We start from the raw sequence: 25,080 nt of genomic DNA, 5'->3' as shown, positions 1-25,080 counted from the left end.
TATATAAATAACACGCCGAAGGGTAACCTTATACATAACACTATGATGCACCACACACTTACTTTAATCACAGATCCCACTATACCAACGAGAGTGGGCACCAGTACGGCAAGAGACACCACGCCAGACCTCACGATGACAAGCACACATGTGATAGTGAAAGCACACGAGGTCCTGCCGGACACATTAGGCAGCGATCACCACGTGATACAAACAATCCTAACGCAAAATTCCAAAATTTTTCGGCCCAAAATTCAGACCCTTGTTGACTGGGATAAACTCCGCTCGTACATCGCCGTGGAGGATACCACACCGCAGACCTTGGAGTCTTGGACTCAAAAGATACAACATGCCCTCGACAGAGCTGGAAGAAAGATTAAGAACACCAAGAATGCCCCCCAAGTAGACCCCCACCTCCTCCATCTGTGGGAGGCTCGTCGAAGCCTCTCCAAACGATGGAAGCGCCAGAGATTAAACCGCAAACTTCGCCTTCGTATCGCTGCAGTCACGGAGGAGGCTGCACAATATGCCACCCAGCTTGCTCAAACAAACTGGGCCAACTTTTGCGGCACACTGAAAGGAACGCTGGGCACAAAACGCACTTGGAACCTCTTGAGGGCTCTTCTCGATCCCACTTCCACCAAAACCCACGCGGACACTACTACTCAAAAGCTGATTTACTTAGAGGAGCAAAAGGGCACGGATATTATGGCACACATCAAAAATCTGTATATTCCACAGCCCATACCTACACATCCGAACGCAGCCCCTTTAACACCCCCTGATCCAGACGAAAACCTGGATGCAGATGTCACACTGCCGGAGGTGAAACAGGCCCTTGGCTATATTACCAGGGACACTGCACCAGGGCCCGACCGGATAACGCACAAAGTGCTCCGAAATTTAGATGACATATCTTTGCAGGAGCTCACGGATCTCTTTAACGAACACTGGCGAAAGGGCACACTGCCTGGCGATTGGAAACACGCCAAGATTAATCTTATTCCGAAACAGAATAAATCCTTACTGCTTCAGAATTTACGACCTATCTCGCTCACGAGTTGTGTAGGCAAACTTTTTGAGCACGTGATTGTCCGGCGACTACAACCGCACTTAGAAGCTAAGCATTTCTTCCCCAACACTCAGTTTGGCTTCCGCCCCAACCTATCGGCGCAGGATGTCCTCTTGCATATTAAAGAGACCTTATTAAATCCCAAACGACGGACAGCCCGCACCAGAGCCATCCTAGCATTAGACATACAAAAGGCCTTTGACAATGTAGGACACGACCATATCCTCAGGACCCTTGCCACCACAGGTTGCGGCCGTAGGATCTGGCATTATGTCAAAGCTTTTTTGGAAAATCGTACCGCCGAGATTAGATTAGGTCCACTCACATCGGCCGCCTTTGCCCTCCCAAACAGGGGCACACCCCAGGGAGCAGTCCTATCACCACTATAATTTAACGTAGCCATGGCCCCACTCGCCAGAGAGCTCGCAGGTATCGCTAAATTGCACCACGCTTTCTATGCTGATGATATGACTCTATGTGTGTCACAAGGCTCCATTGGGGAGGCCCAAGATGTCCTACAAACAGCTATCAACGTTATCGAACGGCATGTTCGCATAATGGGGCTCTTCTGCTCGCCAGAAAAGTCCGAATTGCTCACTATTAAACCCCACAAAGGCGACCCAGGCATACACCTGTTCATACACGATCAACAAGTGCCTCAGGTACATAGAATCAGGATCCTTGGTCTGCACATACAATCTAACCTAGATGCGGGTTTTACACTGAACCTCCTCGATAAACAAATAAAACGAATCTCAGGACTGGTTCGCCGGATTGCGTCACGCAATCACGGCCTGTCTGAAAAGGACACCATGCAAATGATTGAAGCTTTAGTGGTCAGTCGCCTTGCCTACCACCTCCCGTATCACCACCTCACTCAAAAACAAATGGATCAGGCTAATCGTCTAATCAGGCGGGCGGTTAAGACCGCACTGAGGCTGCCGATGCGCGCTGGCACTACCCGCCTCCTACAGACTGGTCTCTATAATACCGTCCAGGAAATCATAGAGGCACAGAGGAGTAATCAGCTTCTACGCCTCACCCGAACACCCACTGGGCGAAACCTACTCCGAACTCTGGGATGTGAGCCAAGCGGCACGATCCCGATGGAAGAGCCGTGGTTCCCCATTCCTGTAAGACTCGCAGCTAACATGCAACTCAAACCGTTGCCACGAAACATGAATTCGCACCGCTATCCGGGTCGACGTAGGGCGCGGGCTGATTACTACACGCGACGTTACCAAGATCGCGAAGACGTCCTTTATGTCGACGCCGCGGTCGGTCCGCTCAAAGGAACGGTCACGGCCGCTGCCATGACGGAGGACGGACGCATTAACATCTCTGCTTCGATTAAAACAGCGCGCACCGATGTGGCTGAGGGGGTCGCATTAGCCCTAGCAGTGGCGCATGCGGCTGCGGATTCTACCATTACAGAAATCTGCACCGATTCCCAAAGTGCATACCGTTACTTCCTTCAAGGCGTAGCACCTAAGACGGTCACACACATTTTGCAAAACATTCTTTCGCTTCCTCACCAGGTGACTATCACGTGGGTACCTGGGCATGAGTGTGTCCCCGGGAACGAGCGCGTTAATGCGCATGTCCGAGGGCTTTCCCTCCGGACCCTGGACGACCACTCACCCAACCCCATGGAAAAGCCAGGAGAGGGGATCTGTACCTACCACCAGATTACCACGTATTACAGGGATGGCAGACGAGATTTACCTCCCCCTCACCATTCCCTTACCGCCCATCAGAGTTCAATCTGGCGCCAGATCCAGACCAAAGCATTTATTTCTCCATATCTAGCACATTTATTTCACCGCGGTCTCCATAATCCACAATGTACCACCTGCCGGGCGCCCCGGGCAGATCTTTTCCACTGTCTGTGGAGCTGCCCCACGCCCATGGCGGTAGAGCCTATTCCCAACCCTTCCTTTTCCTCGTGGGAGGCCGCTCTTCGGGCCACTTGCTCGGATGACCAGCTCTGGCTGGTGGACCGTGCTTGCCTAGAGATGTCGGCCAGGGGGCTCCCGGACGTCTAGGAGCCCAACCACATTCAAATAGAACCAATAAAGTTTTATCCATCCATCCATCTATCCTCCGGCGGGGGCAAAGTGCAAAGTGAAACTGCCGAAGCTCGAGTTACAACGATTTAGCGGTGCCGCCACGGAGTGGCAGTCCTTCTGGGAGCAGTTCGAGCAAGCGGTGCACGGAAACGACGGCCTCTCCAACGCAGAGAAGTTTTTGTACTTGCGATCGGTGCTTTCGGGAAAAGCCGCAGCGGCCATTGCCGGCATTCAAGTGACTGGGGCAAATTACACCACTGTCATGGAACTTTTGAAAGAGCGCTTCGGTCGACGAGACGTGCTGATTCAAGAACACCTGACTCAGTTACTCGACTTGCCACCAGTACAGAACGAAAAGGAGCACATCGGCCTACGTCGACTCTATGACCACCTGCAACGCAATATCGCTGGTCTCGCGGCGCTCGGAGTCAAGGCAGACAGTTACGGCGCCCTGCTCTCCTCCGCCCTCCTGCGAATGCTGCCAACCGATCTTGTCGGATACCATAAGGGACTTTCCGCTGCAAGCAAAGATGACGCAATCAGCATCAAGAGTTTGCAAGCTTTTCTTAAAACAGAAGTAGAGAGCCGGGAAAAGGCACTGCAACCTCGTAACCTCGCAGCCAGAGAATCAAAACATCGAGACAAAGAAAAGAGCAAACCTCAAAAAGGGTCAGCAGCTTCTGTTATTTTCTGCGGGTGCTTCGAAGCAGTCCGATCCATGTGCATTCAGTGCTGCAAAAGATAATGCGACTCACAATTGTCAGGCGAAGATCTCATTTAATGAAAAGAAGAAAAGGCTCATTGCAGCTGGCCGGTGCTTCCGATGCTGCATAAAAGGGCACACTTTAAGGGAATGCCGCAACAAAAGAATAAAATGTAAGGAACGTGGCAGAAGACATCTGACTCAGATGTGTGACCCGACTTGGAAGCCACCCGAGAACAAAGCCACAGAGTTGCACTCTTGGACAGAAAGGAAATCTGACGAGGTACCAACTGTGCTACTCCAAACCGCTCAAGTATGGGCAGAGGGACGAAGAAAAACGCTCACTCGCGTACTCTTTGACGGAGGTAGCCAACGAAGCTTTGTCCCTAAAAGACGTTCACGGGAACTGCAACTAGAGGTTGTAGGTGAAGAGGACATCACAATCTACCCATTCGGAGGAGGAGGAAACATTATCAAAGAGAAGCGCAGAAGAGTAAAAATTTGGCTAAGGAGTCAATACGACCCTAAAGAGCACTCTATCGAAGCTCTGGAAATACCGGAGATCTGCTCTGATCGGCTTCACGTTCCTGAGGACATCCTAAAAGAGGTACAAGCGGACATGGATGAACTGGCAGATATGGCTGTTGCGGCAGCCCATTTGATACGAAGCGGGATCGACATTCTTATCGGTGCTGACTATTATTGGACTTTGGTGTGTGGTGAAGTCAAGAAGCAGCAAGGCGCACTAGTTGCGGTAAAGACCGAATTTGGCTGGACTCTACAAGGAGCGATTCCCAGCAGTAGCTCAGCTGCGTACTGCTCAACCGTGGCAGTGCTGCGTGCCGGAGTGTTCGCCGACACAACCAGCTTCCAAGGAGCTTAAATCGTTTTGGGAACTTGAGAGCATTGGAATTACCGACTCTTGTGCCCAAACGAACGAAGAAAGCGAAGAAGTCATGAGCACATTTTCGGCATCTGTGAAGAAAATGGACAAGCGCTATGAGGTAGCACTGCCCTGGAAACCCTTGAACATGAAACTTGCCGACAACAAAGCTGTTGCAAAGAAGCGCTTGGCTAACCTCACGAAGATCTTAATGAAAGATCAGACGACACTGATCAAGTATGACGAGGCTATCCGTCAGTACCTGGAACAAGCGTTCGCAGAACGACTTCCATCGCAAGAAAGCAACAACGATGTAAGCAGATTATACTACATGCCTCGTCGTGCAGTTTTTAGACCTGACAGCCTTTCGACCAAGATTAGAGTCGTCTTTGACGCATTTTCTCCCGATGCAGGTTGTATATCTTTTGAACGAAGCCCTAGAACCAGGACCGAACTTGTATCCAGATTTACTTAAGGTTTTGCTGAACTTCAGAATTCATCGTATTGGATTAAGTGCAGACATTGAAAAGGCATTTGTGCAAATTTCGGTGCAACCGGCTGATCGCGATGCCCTCCGATGTCTTTGGTATGGACATATTCCAACGAAGGAAGACCCAGAGCCTCCTATTGAGGTCTGGAGAATGACTCGTGTCCCTTTTGGCGTGACAAGTAGTCCATTCCTCCTCGCAGCCCCCGTGCGCCACCATCTCTCCACGACAGGAGATTATCCAGAAATAAGAAAAACCATCAGCGAGAGCCTTTACGTGGACGACCTCATAACATGAGCGAACACAGTGGAGGAGGCTACAGATTTCTACCGAGGGGCACTAGATGTCATGAATCGAGCAAGCATGACACTGCGTAAGTGGAACTCCAATTCCAAGAAGCTGCAACAGCTGTTCAACGATGAAGGAACAGGATGCGCCCTTGGCTACGTGGAATGTCCAACGACAAGTGTCTCACTGGTCTTTGGACTTGTATGGGATAAGGACAAAGATCATCTAGCATTTTCCGTGGAGGCCATCTTAGATTTCCAAGACCGAAACAGCAACACCAAACGATTCATTCTTGAAGCATCCGCTCGTATATATGACCCACTTGGCCTCATTTCTCCGGTCACAGTTATAACCAAGTTGATGTTTCAAACACTGTGGGAATTGGGTATTGAGTGGGACGCCCCTCCGCCTGAACAAGTCAAAGCAGCTTGGACGCAGTGGCACACCCAGCTACACCATTTAACGGACATAACAGTGCCAAGAAGATATGGTAGCTTACCCAACGATAGCTGGAAGGAAGTACACGTCTTCACAGATGCCAGCCCCAAAGCTGACGGCGCAGTTGTATATTTGCGCATTTCCGGGGTCAAGGAAGCAAAGGTTACTCTGGTCCTCTCAAAGTCCCGAGTAGCACCAATTAAGAGCATTTCTCTTCCAAGACTGGAATTGATGGGCATGGTGATAGGTGCTCGACTGAGGAAATATTTGGAGCGGTCACTCACCCTTCCAATAGCCAAATGGTATCTGTGGACCGATTCATCTATTGCGCTGCATTGGATGCGAGGTCCCGCGCAACAATGGAAACCCTTTGTCGCCAACAGAGTGTTGCAAATTCAGCAGCGATCGGATCCAGACATCTGGAATCACCGTTCTGGGATCGAAAATCCCGCCGACCTTTTGACAAGGGGAGTCACACCTCAGGCACTCAAGTCGAGCTCACTTTGGTGGAATGGACCTGCTTGGCTTTCGAAGCCACCTACTTGCTGGCCAAGGCATGAAGGCGCCGATGACATGATCATCGCAGAGAAGGAAAGAAGAACGCTTCGCGTTCACAACGTGACTGTAAAGCAATCTGTCTTGCCTCTGCAGAAATATAGCTCCCTTTCTAGACTGGTTCGAGTGACAGCCTGGGTTTTACGATTTTTCTACAACGCCAGACACACCATTAAAAAATACGAGGGACCTATTACGACAGAGGAAGTTCAAAAGGCACATACTTGTTTGATTCTTCAAGTACAATTCGAGGCCTTCCAAGAGGAACTCCAGTGTCTTCGCCACTCGACACGCATGCCAAGCGATTCTCCGATACGTGATCTCAGCGTCATCTACGACGACGATGGAGTGCTGAGAGTGCGAGGAAGGCTCAGTGCAGCCGAGTTGTCCTGCAACGTGAAGCATCCTGTTATCCTACCATCGAGACATCTCTTCACAGAGCTAACGATCAGCGCAACCCACCGCCGTCTCCTGCATGCAGGCGCACTGGAGACTCTTACCGAATTGAGGGAAATGTACTGGATCGTGCGGGGAAGGCAAATGGTGAAAAAGGTGCTTAAGAAATGTATGACTTGCAACCGTTTCAACAGCCGAGCTGCTACTGAGCCAGTCGCTCCTCTGCCTCGTGAGAGGGTGACACAAGCTCCACCATTTGATGTTACCGGTGTAGATTTTGCTGGCCCATTGAACACAAAGGATCAAGGAAATAACCGGCAGTCTTACATCGTTATTTTCACATGTGCAGTGACCAGGGCAATACACCTTGAATTGGTGACCGACATGTCCACCTCAAACTTCCTGATGGCGTTCCGAAGATTTATCTCGAGAAGAGGAGTTTGTCGAGTGATCTTTTCTGACAACGCCAGGACATTTCAGCGCGCTTCTAAGGATCTAAAGCGACTATGGACAACAATAAGAGAAGAACTTCACAACTTCTTCACTAGCCACCAGATCCACTGGAAACTTATAGCTGAGAAAGCTGCTTGGTGGGGAGGATTCTGGGAAAGAATGATTCGGTCGGTGAAAACACCGTTGAAGAAGGTCTTGGGAAACAGCTACTGCAACTTCGAGGAGCTCACGACAATCCTAACTGAAATTGGAGCTGTCATCAACTCTAGACCCTTGACCTACGTCTACACGGAGGCGAGCGAAACCGAACCGCTAGCACCATCGCACTTTCTAGTGGGAAAGCGACTGACCACTCTTCGTGACAGTCGTTTCGCTACAGAGGTGGCTCAGCTTCCTGGTCAACTCACTCGTCGTTGGCACTACCGACAAAGGATGGTCGGCCAATTTTGGCGTCGCTGGCAAAAGGAGTACCTGACCAGTCTCCGATCAGCACATTTTGCTGTGCCAAATTCGTCAAGCGCACTCAAGAAAGGAACTCTCGTTTTAGTCCACGAACACTATCTACCGAGGCAACTCTGGAAAACTGGACAAGTGTCAGAAGTTCTTCTCGGACGAGATGGGAGAATCAGAGCTTGCATGGTGCGCATGCCTAATGGAACCACATTGAGAAGACCGATTCAACTGTTGTACCCAATAGAATACATGGACGAATGACCTGAAGCTCATTCCGGGGGGAGTATGAAGAAACTGCCAACTTTAGCCTCATTGTTTTCGTCAACGGGTAACCCTGTGCTCCTCCGAACTCGCTCGGCAATGGACATCACTATCGAAATAAAGTTAGTTGTTTTGTTCACCTCAAACGAAGCAGTCGGTTCTTTTTTGACCTGCCATAATTTCCTCAGACTTCCAAATGACATTCTTTTATTGTCACGTGATGTGAGTGATAAAAACAAATATAGTTGAAGCCACAACTTAATGACAGTTCAGAGACTTGTGCGATGTTCTTAATTTTTCTCTAGAGACTTCAATTGCAATTTGCTGCCGGTAAATACTTCATGTATAAATTAAATCAAGTGCGCATTAAAAGCCTATATTTTCTTGCACTTGTCTGACAAATGAGCTAGTACTCCTCATCATTGCAGTTTTATCCTTTATATTTGATGCTTTCATTGTGCGATAAATGTTGTCTTGCTTTTTGTATGCTTTGTTACTTTCCTTTCATCATCAATTCTTCTTTCGTAACAGAGATAATTTTCTCTATTCTCTACTACTTTACACATGCTACAAGCTTGTTTGATACACAAAGTAATATGCAGCACTTTGTCACTTGAGCCCAATGTGGGTTTGTACAATGCAACACGGGAATTTAGGCAAGATGGTGGACATTCATGTGGAGCGACAAATGAATGGATAGTGCTCGTAATTGTTTCTGTCCACTGAAAACCTGAACTCCTGCCATTGGGACTCTCCTACGCTTTCTTTAGTGGCTTACAATCTGCCCAAAACTAGTTTCTGCTTCGGTGCTCGCTTTAGTCTAATGCACGTCTAGTGGAACCATTTGTATCGGCAGAGTTCCCCATCACATGCCGCCATTTTCCCTATCTCTGGGCCTTGACAGTAACAGTAGACAGGTTTTCGGGAGCTAGTGCCACCCTCCGGTGCATCTTTTCAGGTGAAGTACCCTGCAAACATCTCCGGTAGGACATGCGTCAAATACTGCGTTGCAGATCCCACAATTCCATGAAAGAATGCATTGTCTTCCATTTTCCTTTCAATATGCACTGAACGAGGTGTCCCAACAACAGTCACAATACTTTGCACTACACATTGCCAGTTGTGTCTGCACCTGATAAAAGTAGCCACGAGTTCTCTTCAAGCGAAGTCCGTCTGTACTAGTCTCCAGACAGAAATATTTGCTTCCTAACGCAGCTTCTACCCCAGACTCTGCCACAGAGTAGGGGAATTTGACCTCAAGAATGCCTTCACCACAACACAAGCAGCTCACAAGAGCATCTGGGGATCCAGCAAGGTGGGGATACTTTGTACTTAACAAGGACCAAATCTTCTCAGTGTCATATTGGTGTGGCGTTGCGCTGCTTGTTTCTGGTAGGCGGAGATGGCCGTACCTTCATGCTTACGTGCCCATTCTGTCGCTGCAAAGGAAAACTTGTTTTTCTCTGGGTAACATATTCATTTTAGTAAACTAATTGCCGGCTGGCTCAGACTTGCGCTGCACACACACTTCATAACAGAAGCAGTTACCCGGCCTGCTGTACATGCAAACCATTTGGCACATTTGGACTTCTCTCTTGTTGTGGCTTCCACATACTGCACCATATCTTCTGTTATGACGATTTCTTTTAAATAAACTTCAGCCCGGCGCACCAGGGCAGACAAATCCTCGGAGGTGGCCTCTTCAGACATGAGGTTACGGAGGATCATAGGTTCTTTCTTTTGTGGTGGCTGATATAGTGCGCTATATTCTTCATGTAGGATGAATAGCGCTGGCATGGCTCCCGCTTTTGCTATCGCTGCAAAATAATGCTTAATCTCTACCTTCGTTGGAGCTGGGATTGGTTGTGGAGATGGGGCTTCTTCAGCATAACTGCTGTTTGAAGTGCTGTCCATTTTCCTCTTCTTCATTTTCGCTGATGAGAAGTCAATGTCCCTTAGCCTCTTGAATTCAGCATTTCGGATATGGGGTGGTAGCCATTGATTTCTCTTCTCTGTGCAAGTCAGAGTCCCTCAGCCTCACAGCAGTTTCAATGACGAAAAGTGTCGCGGGAACGTGTGAACACGCTTCACCTACACCTGCCATGCAAGTGCAATGAGTGGTAGCAAGAGTGCCATCTGTTCTGGCCAAAATCCACACTTTCAGCGGTGACCCTCGTAGGCCCTGGGAGTGGTTGACCTGAAAGGTTGATTGAAATCTTAGTAAGTACTGTTTTTCAAATGACAGCTTGAATGTGCTGAACACAACCGAGCTGGCTGTCTGGTTCCATGCTGCTTTATCAACAAACATACTTAAAATTTTACAGGCGCTAGATGATTTTGATCATCATCATCATCATCATCATCATTTCATCATCATCATCAACCTGGTTACGCCCACTGCAGGGCAAAGGCCTCTCCCATACTTCTCCAACAACCCCAGTCATGTACTAATTGTGGCCATGTTGTCCTTGCAAACTTCTTAATCTCATCCGCCCACCTAACTTTCTGCCGCCCCCTGCTACGCTTCCCTTCCCTTGGAATCCAGTCCGTAACCCTTAATGAACATCGGTTATCTTCCCTCCTCATTACATGTCCTGCCCATTTCTTTTTCTTGATTTCAACTAAGATGTCATTAACTCGCGTTTGTTCCCTCACCCAATCTGCTTTTTTCTTATCCCTTAACGTTACACCTATCATTCTTCTTTCCATAGCTCGTTGCGTCATCCTCAATTTGAGTAGAACCTTTTTCGTAAGCCTCCAGGTTTCTGCCCCGTAGGTGAGTACTGGTAACACACAGCTATTATACACTTTTCTCTTGAGGGATAATGGCAGCCTGCTGTTCTTGATCTGAGAATGCCTGCCAAACGCACCTCAGCCCATTCTTATTCTTCTGATTATTTCCGTCTCATGATCCGGATCCGCCGTCACTACCTGTCCTAAGTAGATGTATTCCCTTACCACTTCCAGTGCCTCGCTACCTATTGTAAATTGCTGTTCTCTTCCGAGACGGTTAAACATTAATTTAGTTTTGATTTGATTTTGATTTTACTTGTGCATTACTAGTTTCAGGGAAGCTCAGAAGTAGCTCCCAGAAATGAGCATGCAGCTCTAGCTTTCGTTTAATGTTACCGACATTTGGCTGGTCATATCCTCACAATTTATGCGTTTTTTTCTGACCACTGGATCATTTTTATCGTTGCCGCGTGCGGCTGTCGTAAGCAACAAAACCGTAGCGCACAAAAGGAAAACAAACCAGGCATTCTCAACAGGAACCAAAGGAGCACAACTGCAGTGACGTCGGAAAAATGCACATTTACTTCGGCCGTAACATGAAAAAGCGTCAACTAACCTAGCTTAAAACAATGACATGCTGCGATGTAAGCTGCTTTGCTGCTACACTCTTTGCCCATCCGCTGGTGAAGTAGTTGTGGCCGTCCAGTGACTTGTAGGCCTTCATCTGCTGCAGCGTGACGTGGCTTGTCGAAAGCACCAAATAATTGACGATGTCGCCGTGTGTCACGGCAGGCAGCAGATCGATGTTCGGTGCAGCGTCCTCACCGATGCGCAGTTCGTAGGGGTCGATGCCATCGCACATTCCAATTTTCGTTCGGTTGCGCACCCACGAGCTCTTGAAAGTACGAAGGGCAAAGCGCGTGCACTTTTTCTTTCGCCATGTCAAAAATTCGGGTTTCAGCTGGCAGCCAAACGGTCTTTACGCTTTGGTTGAAGGTACGAAACTCACACACAGACACAGCGAAAGACGGCGGGACTTGTGCCTGCGTATGTTTCGCGCCTTTAACCAAGGTGAACAGTCACCAGCTAGCCCAACAAGACGTTCTTTTAAGGTATGCGCGGCTGGCGTGGATGGCAGCTTTCTGCAGCGAGCAAGTCCAGTAGGAAATTGCGCTTTAAAAATAAAACCAACAAAATATTAAGTTCTTTTTTTCAGTAAAATCATTGAACGACTAGTTTATAGACGTTTATCATCCTACCTAGCAAAATTTAATCTACTATCACCTAAACAGTATGGCTTTCGGCAGGGTTACTCAACTGAGCTTGCGCTTCTAACCTTCGCCGATAAAGTCAAGAAGGCAATCGACCGAGGCTTGCTGGTTGGAAGTGTATTCATAGATTTAACAAAAGCCTTTGACACCATTAATCACAAAATTCTAATACATAAACTTGAATCTTACGGCATAACTGGCCCAGTACTTCAGCTTATTTCTAGCTACCTAACTAATCGTACTCAAGTTGTTCAGATTGACGGCAAACTCTCATCTGCTAACAACGTATATCGAGGCGTTCCTGAGGGCTCGATCCTTGGCCCGCTGCTGTTTCTGCTATTTATCAACGACCTACCTAATGTTCTAACCACTACGGACTGTATATTATATGCAGACGACACGACTATTTTTACTTGCGCTAACAATGTCGACGAGCTACCGCAAAATGTTAACGTTGATCTGCATAACATAACTTCCTGGTGTCAAAAGAACATGTTGTGCATCAATCCGCTAAAAACGGTTTTTATGGTTTTTCATTCCTTCCCGACACTAATTTCGAACTCTATATCGGTGCGTCTTGAAAACAACTTAATACCAATATCTGTTAGCACTAAGTTTCTTGGCGTAGTTTTAGACAGGCATCTGAAATTCAATCTTCATGCGCAGTCACTTGTCCGTAAGATATCGTTTGGAATACGCGCCATAATCAAAACCAGCTCATATTTTCAGCCACACATTATCCATTCCCTTTATCATGCACACATTCACAGCCATTTATCTTACTGCATATCAGCCTGGGGAAACACATACCTCGCTCACCTCAACCAACTTCAACGCATGAAGAATCAGGTGATTCGCCTCATGACTTTCAGCCATTTTCTATCGAATGCAACGCCACTTTATTGCAGTTTAAACATTCATCCTCTTCATCAGCTCTTTCAGTTAAAGTTAACAATCGTGATCTATAAGTTATTTCGTAATATTGCATACATAGATGGCTTTGTTATTGAAACTTTTGTAAATACTAACACTACTAGGTTCTCTGAACTCGATAATCGTCTTATGCCTAAAGTGCGCACAAACTATGGTAAGTTCACTACCACATTTGCGGGAATAAAACTATGGAATTCTATTCCACATACCATTAAATCATCCCCCACAGAGCATATATTCAAGAATCAGGTTAAGAAATACTTTATGCAGCAAGTCTCTTCATCCTAACCACTGACTTTTGTGAATGTAATCATAATTGACTTAGCTATTATACTACATGTTATATTACTCATATTTTTATTGTATCGTACATTTGCATTGCTTGTTCACTACAGAAGTCTTCTTCGCAATTTTTTGTCTTACTAAACAGTTTTGAATTCTTCTTTTTTCACGCTGTTTCTTATTTAGCCTGCAATGCCACCCTAACCAATGCTTGATCTGTATTGTCTGTTTTTTATTATTTTTTCATGTATGGGAGTCCCCCTGACAGTTTGTAACTTTGGGACTCCCTGTGTAGCGCTCATTTTGCATACAATTCTTGTAATCTGACATCGTTGATGAATAAACTTGAAACTTGATACCTTCACACAGGTGATGCGAAAATTTCGTGTTCTCGACATATCATTAAAACAGCACACGCTATCAAAGCGAACTGTACATGCAGCTGCGCGACGCCCGTTGACTGCCTACGGAGTGGGCATCCTAATGGCGGACGCCGTACCAGACGACGCGGCTGTCTTCACCCTCCACTGGGGCGGAGGGAGGCGCGCGCATCGAGGCACCCTAGGCGATGGATGGATGGATGGAAGGTAGGCGCGTACCCTTTGAAACAGGGTGATGGCAGTTGCCACCATGCTCAGATTTTTATTTTGCCTTTTATTTTTATTTGTATCTGTGTTGTGTGCTATTGAATTTCTCGATTTTCTTTAAATATATCTTCCTACCCTTTTAACCTTATGTCACCTCTCTGCTTTTGAGCCACCAATCCTCCAATCGCCTTTTGCTAATTTCCACCGCTAATTTCCACCGCAATGCAATGCATGCTCACTGATCTGGAGAGGCAGAGCAGAAGGGTGGGACTAAAAATGAATCTGCAGAAAACTAAAGTAATGTTTAACAGTCTCGGAAGGGAACAGCAGTTTACGATAGGTAGCGAGGCACTGGAAGTGGTAAGAGAATACATCTACTTAGGACAGGTAGTGACTGCTGATCCAGATCATGAGAGTGAAATAATCAGAAGAATAAGAATGGGCTGGGGTGCGTTTGGCAGGCATTCGCAGATCATGAACAGCAGGTTGCCATTATCCCTCAAGAGAAAAGTGTATAACAGCTGTGTCTTACCAGTGCTCACGTACGGGGCAGAAACCTGGAGGCTTACGAAAAGGGCTCTACTTAAATTGAGGACGACGCAACGAGCTATGGAAAGAAAAATGATAGGTGTAACGTTAAGGGATAAGAAAAGAGCAGATTGGGTGAGGGAACAAACGCGCGTTAATGACATCTTAGTTGAAATCAAGAAAAAGAAATGGGCATGGGCAGGACATGTAATGAGGAGGGAAGATAACCGATGGTCATTAAGGGTTACGGACTGGATTCCGAGGGAAGGAAAGCGTAGCAGGGGGCGACAGAAAGTTAGGTGGGCAGATGAGATTAGGAAGTTTGGAGGGTCAACATGGCCACAATTAGTACATGACCGGGGTAGTTGGAGAAGTATGGGAGAGGCCTTTGCCCTGCAGTGGGCGTAATCAGGCTGATGATGATGATGATGATGATTTATTTACATGACTATTATTATCTCTGAACCCTAGGGCCTCAGGAAGGGTGACTGTGGCCGCATTGACATCGGGCTTGATACCATCACATTTTATTATGAGGTGTTCCATTGTTTCTACATATTTACCACACACAGTACATGTGTCTTCTTCTTCGTTAAATTTCTTTTTATAGCTCCGCGTTCTAAGACATCCTGATCTAGCTTCAAAGACTAGGGCACTGCCTCTTGAGTTGTCATAAAACGCTTCCTTCCTGATCTGCTGTTTCCAGTATCGATATAGTTCCACACTATGCTTCTTTTCCATTGAATTTATCCAATTTTTGCCTTCTGCGTTTTTAACCTGATGTTTAATGCTCTGTCTTTCTTCGTCCTCGTGTCTGGCATACTTACTTGTTAGTTACTTGTTATTTTCTCAGACGTCTTTCGTATAGGATTTTACTCTGAGCTTCCCGTGCTTCGAACGATGCCCAGCCCATATCTTCCTGTACTGCTTCGCTTGTGGTTTTCCCGTGGGCACCTAGTGCTAACCTTCCCACAGCTTTCTTATTTACTTCTAGTCTCGACTGAACCTCTGCCCTTAAACACAGGACCGCATTCCCGAAAGTAAGCCCCGGCACCATTACTCCCTTCCAAATACCTCTCAGTACTTCATACCTGTTGTACCCCCCCAATGCCCTATGTTTCATTATCCCGGCATCTCCTCACCCTTTTGCTATGAGAGACTGTTCGTGCTTTTCCGTGTACATCTGCCCTTTGTTTATCCATACCCCGAGATATTTGTATTCGGCCACTCGGGGTATTTCATGGCCTTGTATTGTAAGCTCCTGATCAGTTGTATCATTGAAAAACATCCCACCGGACTTAGCTGCACTAAAACTGAAACTTAAACTGTCTCCTTCGTCTCCACAGTAATTAACCAGAGTTTGCAAATCTTCCTGGCTATCTGCTAACAGTACAATATCGTCCGCATACATTAAACCCGGTAGTCGTTGCTCAACAACCTTTTCGCCTAATCTGTACGACAGATTATACCCTAGATTGCTTCGTTGTAACCTTCTTTCCATGCATATCATATAAAGCATGAACAGCAGCGGTGATAGAGGACAACCTTGCCTTAATCCTTTGTGAACCTCGACCAGTTGTCGCACTCTTAATTCCTTCCCATGTTATTTCAACATTATTTTCCCGATATATTTCCTGTAGAAAATCAATTACCTCATGACCGATACCTTCAGCTTTTAATATGTTCCACAGGAGTTCCCTGTTCATGTTGTCGTATGCACCACTTATGTCCAGGAAGGCTAAATACAGAGGTCTATTTTCCGCCTTAGATATTTCTATGCACTGGGAAAGCACAAACAGGCTATCATCTAAGCGCCTACCACTTCTGAACCCGTTCTGAAGTTCTCCGAGTATTCTATTACTTTCCACCCATGACTGCATTTTTAATTTCACCGCCTGCATCGCCAGCATATATATAACTGATGTTATCGTAATAGGTCGGAAGGATTTTATGTTCTTCTTATCACCTTTCCCTTTATAAATCAAATTTATTTTACTCTGTTTCCAGCTGTGCGGAATTTGCTTATTTCTTATGACTGCCTCCAATGCTTTTATCAGCGTTTCCCTTCTTCTTGGGCCAAGTTCATTAATTAACTTGATTGGAATTTCGTCTATCCCCGCGCACGTGCATTTTGGAACATTTGCTTCCGCCTTTTTCTAGTTAAGATTGGTCAGTTCTAAGCTGTTTTCTATTATGCTATTCTGTGTTGCTCCCTCATTTGGGGCGATTTCCCTATCGTCTTTCCTAAATGACTCTGCTATAACTGAACAAACGTAGTTCACAGCGTCATCTCCCTCTAAACAATTTCCTTCAGCATCGTGAATCTGTTCCTGTTTTCTGTGATTCGCTTTACTCAGCCAGCTTATATGGTTCCAGAATTTTCTTGACCCCCCTTTAGTTGCATCGCGAGCTTCAGCCAGCCAGCGATCAGAGGACTGCTTTATTTTACCCTGGACGAGGACCTGCACTTGTTGTTGTTTCTTTTGTCGATAATATTCACATTTTTGGCCTATTTCCTCTTCAGATAACTGCGCCCTCTTTGCTTCTCTGTGTTCCCGAGATGCCCACCGTCGATGTTCGATGGCCTCTCTAATTTCCTTATTCCATTAACTTCGTGGCTTCCTCTTTCCTCTCCAGTGGTTTGCTCCTTTTAGTTCTTTTATTTTTGTACTAATGAGTAGTTCTAACTGATTACAATCCCACCTTTCCATGGGATGTGTCCCTATTGCTTCCTCTATGCCAGCCTCTATTTGCGCTATTTGTTCGTCATTTAATTTTGCGTACTCTTTTTGACTTCCCTGCATTTCTCTTTTGAGTAGGGCTCCCAACTGTAGCCTAATACGCTTATGATCACTTCCGAGGCTGTACTTCCCCTCTTCGTCTATTTCCATTATTGGGAGCTTGCTATACAACCCCTGCGACATTAAGCAGTAGTCAATGGTCGCTTTTCTGTTACGGGACTCCCACGTGATTTGTCCCTCACACTTAGTTTCTCTATTTACTATAACTATAACTATAAGCGCTCGTCCGTGTCTCTTCTTCTTGTGTCGTCTGTTTGGCGCTATAGTACTTCAGTAAATATGCACCAACTAGCCCAACAAAAAGTTCTGCCGGTACTATAACTAGGTTGTGTCGCTCACAGAAGTCTAGCATTAACTTCCCATTACAATCTGTGTATCCATCCAGATCCTCGATATGGCCATTCATGTCACCCAGCAGACAAATATCGGCACCTTCTCCAAACTGCTTTATATCGTCATCGAGACACTTCACTAGATCTTTGTTCTCTTGCCTGCATTTGTCCCCTTTGCCTAAATAAACTACTCCTAGCCATGCCTTTTTACCGGCAATTGTACCTGATGCCCAGACATGTTCTTTGCAAGTTAACTTTATTTTTTGCCAATTTGTTCCTTGGTGTATGAGCACACCTACTCCTCCTCCCTTCCTCTCCGTTGTTCTATTGCTCCCTTCCCAGACGTAGCCTTCAATAAACGGTGGGTCTTCTAGATACCTGAGATGTGTTTCGCATAGCGCGTATACACCTACTTCTTCGTCCTTTAACTGCTGTTCTATTTCTAACCACCTCGCTCTCTTTCTACCGCCTTGCATGTTTATGTACCTGATCCTGGTGTTAAATTTCTTTGTTGTTTTCTTTCTGGACCTCCTAGTGGCCATTTTATTGGCGTCAGCCTCTATTGTTGCACTTTCTACACTGTTTCTACCTACCCCTACGCCCCGAGGCGTAGTGGACCCCCTAAAAAAGCTACTGCCCGACCTGCCAGGCGCCAGCCGATCTTGGCTCCTAGCCTTCCATTAAAGTGGATGCCATCTCGTGTAAAGCCTCCGCCAAAGCCTGCTCTATGAACTTCTCTGTTTATGTCTGCCACTTCAAATCCTTTCTCCTGGCTTAGCTTTCTTATCTCACGATTAACAGCCACAACGTCCTTGGCAATTTCTCCGTTCCTTCCTTGCACCTCCGGCACTGTGCATACCACGATCTGGACTTGCTGTGCTATCGCCCTTAAATCGTCAACTCCCTCCGCTAATCTTTCCACTACTTTTGCGGCTTCACCATTCAAGGCATCATTTAGCCCCGCCGCTACCACTACCAAATTGCACTCTGCAACATTCTCAGAAAGCTCGCTTTTTGTTTCTCTCACTACTGCGTCCATTGTCCTACCTGGGAACGTCCCGACTGCTACCCGCTTATCCCCTTTTGCACGCTCCATCATAGCTCTTTTGCACCTCCTCATATCTGAATCGCCACCGATAAGTACTAAGGCATTCTTTCCCTCCCTCCTAACTTCCAGGTTATGCTGCCTCTTATCATTGGCTTGGAGCTCATTCCTTGGTCAGCTTGTTCCCCTGCTCTCCTCGCGCTCGCTGGCGCCCCTGTGGCTGCAGCCAGCGTCGCCTCACTCGGGGCGTCACGTACAGTGAGCGCCCCTCGCGGCATCGGCACGGAGCTGCAGCATGGAGGATTCGCTGGGACGATCGCGACGAGCCGAATTGGGGCCCCGCTTTTCCACAGATGGTATGACGTCACACATAGGTCACGCTAAAGGTCAATGGTGGATTCTCCGGGACGACCGCCAAGAGCGGAAACCTCGAGCAGTATTGCTTTCGCAATAAAAGAAGCCCCGGCGCGGCGGTAAGCAGCGCGCGGCAGCCCGACTTTTTCTTTATCCGCTAGTGGTAAATCTCCACCGAACGACCTTGAACCGGCGAACTTCTTCCGAGGGCGCGGCGCGCGCGTTGTGCCTTCTCGTCGAGCGCCGACTCGCGACAGAGGGCGCGCCTTGCGCGAGCGAGCGCTATTTCATCTCGGTGTTTCTTGCTCCGTGGCTTCGACACTGCCTTTTTGCTCTGTGAGGCATTTGATCCAAAGGGGATCGCATAAAAAGAATCTGACGGCTAGTTTTGAGGACACCATTTCAATAAAGCGGGTGAATGCGCCCTAGAGGACGGGGCGAAAAGAAGAGAAAAAAAGAAGCGCGAAAAATTTTGTTTCAGCCTCTTCATTCGAGCAAAAGAGGAAAAAAGAACACTGCCACCCAATTCATGACCGATCGGCCGTAGTGGGTTGAGCCATATACGTAGGCACCAAATCAAACGTTGCATGGTCATGCCACGTGCTTCGACCAATGCGCTATATAGAAAGGAAATATATCTGCAACTAAGCATCTATCACTGCCTCGGATGCTCGCGCAGTCTACATGGGGTCCCTCAACCAGTAGACAAATGTGATTCACACTGTATGTAATGGCGTGGAGGTGTGCCCTTCCAAGCGCAGGTCACCACTTCTCCGCACTATGACGCAGAAATGGCGCTGCAGTCAGGAGAACGGTTCTGCTGCGCGCGTCGTCGTCTGTACGCAGGGAAGACAAAATGCGTGTGCGTGTCTGACGATATCACTGCCGCTGATGTCAGCTACAATGAATGCTTTCAATACAATTCTGTGAAGTGCAAGCAAAGTTGTATGGATAATGGCGCTATTGTCAAAAAACACGAAGTGCTCGAACAATTTCTAAAGATTCTGTGCAAGAAACTCGCACTAGAGCTTCAGATGTTTTCAACGAGTTCGGAGTAAGTTTCGAGTTTTAAGCTGTGATCTTGCCCTTAGTTATTTTTTCGTAGATTTGGTGCAGGAAAGTATCGTTTGAATCAAATCAATAATAAGGTTGAACGTCCAGAAACACAGGTTCTAGCTATGAGAGACATCATAGTGGGGCATTACAGAATACTTTTTGCCAGTGCCTAAAGTCAGGGGTAGCCTGGCGAGACCCGATCACCCCTCGATTTCCTAAGGAGAGGCTCGGCCACCCCTCGGCAAGTGAAATGTAGCACTGCGGCACCCATCCGCCAAGCGCTGAAGGTGAAGCCTTGTGCGGGCCAATTCTAACTCCCCAGTTTTTCGATTATTTAATTAATCGTGATTAATCGCTCGATGTGGTATAAGCAAAAGCAGGAAAGCAGGTATTGTCGTACTGCTGCATGCATTTCCCCGAGACACTGCGCATGAGGGTCACCACCTTTTTTCGACTAAGATCCTTGGCACGGCATAGCGTTTCCTGAGCCACTTGAGCGCGAAGATTGCTCGTGAATTACTTAAGGTTCACCTTGTTCTTTTGGTTACCAGTTAATTTTCAATCGTTTAGTTGTGCATTATGAGTGCTCTGTTATACAAGAGACGCATACACTTTGCCCACCTTTGTAGGTAAGTAGGTGTGAAATCATAAAATACATTGTTGTAGCGCCTGAGGTTGTAAATGAAACAAGACAACTGAGGTTGTGTGTTGGCAGCCAGCTATTTGCTTTGAATTCAGACATCTTTAACCCTTTACTTTCCGAGTTATTTCCGAAAAATCGTTCCCAAAATGCCAATCTTTTTTCTAAGTGCTTGTTTGAATCCGCACAATAAATAAACGCCCAAAATACATCCAGAATAATATATTAATTTTCAGAACATCTATACTTGGCTCCAAGGGTTGGCAGCAAGGGTTGGCAGCAAGGGTTGCGGCAGCGAGCACACAACTGATTCCATCCCCATACAGGTTGCAATTCACGCCTGCAGTTATCGACGGCCTGGTGGAATCAAGCGGCATCTGCTGGAGTGACGTCATCTGCCGATTGACGTCACAACTCCCGCCCGCTGTTATCTGCATACTCGTGAAGTCAAGCGACATCTACCGGAGTGACCGTATCTACCGGAGCGCCTACCAAAGGGGGTGTCCATGAGCCAGCCCGTCACTTGGCAGCAAGGGTTGCGGCAGCGAGCACGCAACTAATTCCGTCCCCATACTTCGTACAGGTTTGTCTCCTACAAACTTGGGTATTTCCTAATTCATCTTTGCCGCTGCCTTGTTGCCACAAGTGTCTGTTGTGTTTGTTTGAAGATGCCATCGTGTGCTGAGCTAGCGAAAGAAATAGCAACACTACATGCCGAAATGAAATGAATGCAAGAAAGCCTTAGCATGTTTAATGGACTGTATGAATCCGTGAAAGTACAGAATGAGACCATTTTGAAGGAAAATAAGCTGTTAAAGGATGAAAACGCAAAGATGTCTCAACGTCTCATGTCTCTAGAGCAGTATTCCCGACTGAACAACGTTGAAGCAAAAGGCATTCCCGTCACGGAAGGTGAAAACTTCCAAAATAATTTTTGAAAAAAATTATTTACGACAACGAGGAATGCACCACCGAGGCTGACATATCAACTGCTTTTAGTGATCATTTTGCCACTTGCCAGAACGCGCTATCGCTTAGTGTTTTACGCCATCTCCCACGTTGCCCTCAGTCATTTTTCCTTCGACCGGTTTCTTCCGAAGAAGTTTTAAAGGTAATTTCTTCTCTTAATGTTACTGGACCTGGCCTAGATTCTATTCAGCCGTCTAGAATAAAACTGGTTGCGGCAGACATATCATATGTTTTTGCAGATATCGTTAACAAAATTTTTAGCACAGGCATATTTCCTTATTTGTTGAAACATGGTAACGTAATCCCTGTGTTCAAAAAGGGTTCTCCTGAAAACATTAATAACTACCGCCCAATTTGCATATTGCCGTTTTTTAGTAAGGCAATTGAAAAACTTATTTACACTCGTCTAATACACTATCTCAATAAATTTAATCTTCTTTCTCCATTCCAATTTGGTTTTAGGCAGAATTATTCGACAGAATTGGCATTAACTTCACGGATAACATTAAACAATTTATTGACGAAGGGTTTGTTGCAGGAGCCATATTCATCGATCTAACAAAAGCCTTTGACACTCTAGATCATTCTATTCTTCCGTATAAGCTCGAATGTTTCGGTATTGCTGGCTCACCTCTAAATCTTATTCGTAGCTACTTGTCTACCAGGCCTCAAGTAGTGTATCTTAATGGCCAATTCTCTTCTACTAAAGTAATTAACTGTGGCGCTCCCCTGGCTCTATACTAGGCCCATTGTTCTTATTATTTATAAATGATCTACCTAATGTACTTACCAATTGTAACTTTTTGTTATATGCTGACGGCACGACCATTTATTATCACAGAAATCGCTTACCGTGCTTCAAGACACACTTAAGGCTGATCTTAACAATGTGTATTCCTGGTGCACTGATAATAAACTTCAAATCCATCCTTTAAAAACAACCTTTGTACTATTTCATAATCCACAAACGGCGATTTCTTCTCCCATAACTGTCTCGTTAAATACTTATGTTATACCGACATCTGATACTGTTAAACTTCTGGGTATTACTCTCGACAAACACCTTAAGTTCAATAGCCATGCCAACTCGCTAATAAAAAAGGTTTCATTATGCATCCTCATTATCATTAAAACACGCGCATTCTTCCAACCTCGTGTTATTAGATCGTTGTATCATGCTTATATTAACAGTCATTTATCATACTGTTTATGTTCTTGGACTAATGCATATGCCATTCATCTCAAACCACTTCAACGTCTTCAAAATCGGGCAATAAAATTAATGACCTTTAGCACATTCCGCTGCCATTATTTACCTGTCTATCAACATCTTAACGTTTTACCCATTCAACAGCTGTTCTATCATAAGTTGTCACTCATTACATTTCGTCTTTTTCATCGTGAAATAACCTTAGACAGTCTTCCTTTTGATAACCTCATGAACAAAAATAATACTAGGTTTTCAGAACGCAATAATCTTCTATTACGTAAAATCAGATCTAACTATGGAAAATTTACACTTCGTTTCTATGGTATTTCACTTTGGAATCGCATCCATGTTAATATTAAGTCATCTCTTTCATTGCAGTTCTTTAAACACAATATGAAAAGATACCGTTAGCAGAATCATCTTTTCATTTGTCATAAATACATTTTCATATTTATTACATTTTCTTTACATTACTTCTATTATTGTATCGTTAGACTTCATATTTCTGTAAAACACTTTGTATTTTTTTTGTTCGTAATATGCAGAAGAGCCAAATTTTTGTTACTGAAGACTGGATATTCCTGCTATGATTATTTATTGTGATATTACTGTATAATGCTGTTTTTAATATATATCTAATTGTGTTCTATTTATTTGAACTTCTTCCCTACGAATTGTATTTCTTGACGCGTTTTTTTTTCCCTTTGTTTTGTTTGTTTGTTCGCCCTCTACTTGCTGCTCTAATACTCTTATGCACCCACTAATGATAGGAGTTCCCCCTGGCAGTTTCACACTCTGGGACCTCCTGATGTTGTATATAATATGTAAGCCCGCTTCTTGTACATGCAATAACAATAAACTTGAGCTTGAAAAAAACATTTGTTTATTTGCTAGAGAAAGTTGGCTTCACTACATTGATTCAATTTGGCTTTCTCAGCGCCAATAAAGTAGAGGAAGACTAAGCGCGAAAAAAGTATTTATACTTTTTCCACGCTTACACACACAGGCTGTCCCAGCTAACTTTAGCCAGAGTTAAAAAAAAATATGCTACAACCACGAGCTGGACAGAACCTACATAATGTTGGTTCCACCGCAATGAACTTACTGAATATACTATCTCACACTACATGGGGTAGCGACAGAAAGTGTACGATGAATATTTACAAGAGCCTCATTCAACCACGGTTAGACTATAGTGCCATAATATATAACTCTGCCGCCCCGAGCGCACTAAAGATGCTGGATCGCGTCCACCAGCTAGGTATCCATCTGGCCACAGGCGCCTTCAGAACTAGCCCCATTGAAAGCTAATATGTAGAAACGAATGAGCGGTCACTACATCTGCAGAGATAATATATAAGTTTTACATATTTCCTTAAAGTGCACTCTAATCTTGAACATCCGTGTTGTGAAACTATTAACGAGTCGACATGCACTGCAATTTTCCATATTGGACCCTCTGTGAGAAAGCCTTTTTCACTCCGTGTGAGGGAGCTTTGCGTAGAAATGTATGTCCCACTCTTCGAACACCGCTTAATGCGTCCAGCGGGAGAACCCTTGGCGCGTTGAGTCGTGCGGATGTGCTCCGTATGGGCTCCCGAGTTCTTGGTCTTTTCCGAACGACTTTCTGTACCAGCAGACCCGGAACTGCTCCCACAAGGTCACAGAGAGTGCCTGGAACCATTCCGCTGTTTTTCGAGGCGCAAGACCCCTTTTTACTCCTTTAGGGGCACTTTCGTTCACCCGCCGCAACTAGTCGAGCTGGGCCTACTTCAGGCCTAGAGCGATTAGGGGCGCTATCGGCGTCGCCGCCGGCCCCTCGAGCCGTCACCGACGCTGTCGAGATGGAGTACGCCGTAGACGGAGAAGAAATCTCCCCGGAGGAATATGAAGACCCAAGCCTATGGATACAGGCTGCCATCAAAGCCCATGATCGAGCTCGCCCCAAGCATAGGGACGCCAATGCCCAACAGGATGCAGCTATGACACCGACAGACGCCACCGGCAAGGCCGCCCAGACCAGTGGGGTGAACGCATCGATAAGACGCCGCCCATATAAAAAGAAGCCGCTCCCGCGTCTGCCAGAGAGCGACTACAAGATCGTACACCGGCCGAGAGGCGGACTTCGGCTCCGTGACCACACGGCCACTACACTACGTTACGCCCTGAGCCTGGACATTGGAGTGAACTTTGGGGAAATCAAGCAACACGACCAAGTAAGGATCAATCCTTTTAACAACTCCTTTACCGTGAGCACCCCTTCTATAGAACGCGCAGGTG

The 25,080-nt window shown here is 46.1% G+C and overlaps 1 protein-coding gene across 1 annotated transcript in view; it reads left to right on the top strand.

The window, feature by feature from the left end:
• The window catches only part of LOC129382712 (uncharacterized), a 216,534-nt gene that overhangs the window by 11,248 nt on the left and 180,206 nt on the right, over positions 1 to 25,080 (top strand). The window contains exon 4 of the mRNA XM_072288875.1: positions 20,948 to 21,204. The gene's annotated coding sequence lies outside the window, so the exon portion shown is untranslated. The remainder of the gene's footprint in view (positions 1 to 20,947; positions 21,205 to 25,080) is intronic.

Source organism: Dermacentor andersoni, chromosome 6, assembly GCF_023375885.2.
Source record: "Dermacentor andersoni chromosome 6, qqDerAnde1_hic_scaffold, whole genome shotgun sequence".
Classification (NCBI taxonomy): Eukaryota; Metazoa; Arthropoda; class Arachnida; order Ixodida; family Ixodidae; genus Dermacentor; species Dermacentor andersoni.
The sequence above is the reverse complement of the archived record's forward strand: the minus strand, read 5'-3'. Positions and strand labels throughout refer to the sequence as shown.